Below are 737 nucleotides of genomic sequence, written 5' to 3' on the forward strand. Positions count from 1 at the left end.
CTGGTGCTAGAAAACAGCCACGATAGTAAGTAGGTCAAGTCTGTATTGTTTAGGGAACAAGGGGATTTTTGTTTGTTTAAAAGGAGTGATTCTTTTGAGAGCAGGACTCTGGGTGCAGGTGAGTGGTAAACATTCCTTTTTCCTGCAGGGATGTTGCTGTCAGTTGTGTAAAAGCAAAAGCATTTTGTGTAAGGATATTAGACTCCAGTAACTTTTTCAAAGCCACATTATCTTTCTCATTAGGGGGAGTTTCTCGTTGTACTTTAAAAGAAGATAATGATGCTTGAAGAAGCTCAAGATTGACTAAATTTTAGGAAGCTGCCAGAGTTCTGCATAGACGTCCTCACTACAGTAGCTTCGTTATGTCTGGAGAACAATTTAACCTTCACTTTTAGTCATTGTTTCAGTCATCGTAAGCACTGGGTCATTACAGAGTTCAGTGCACCTAAAACGCAAGCTGACTGTGACTGATGAGAATCCAAACTGCAAACTGGGCGGCTTGGGCAACTGTTTTCTTAACCAGTCTCCACGTTGTGGCTTACGTCTTTCAGCACCGCCCTCAGGGCAAAGGGTGGTGGTCAGAGGCAAGTGCCGCAATAAGAGGGGGCTATTTACGTGGTCTGTTTACAGTTACCACGTTTCAACACTAAGCCAGGTTTCTGCCACGTCTCGGGCGAACCTCCGGCCTGAGGTCACACAGACGTCCGGGTGGCTCTCAGGAGTCAGCATGGCAGCTT

Source organism: Trachypithecus francoisi, unplaced genomic scaffold (genome assembly GCF_009764315.1).
Source record: "Trachypithecus francoisi isolate TF-2019V2 unplaced genomic scaffold, Tfra_2.0 Lachesis_group12, whole genome shotgun sequence".
NCBI lineage: Eukaryota > Metazoa > Chordata > Mammalia > Primates > Cercopithecidae > Trachypithecus > Trachypithecus francoisi.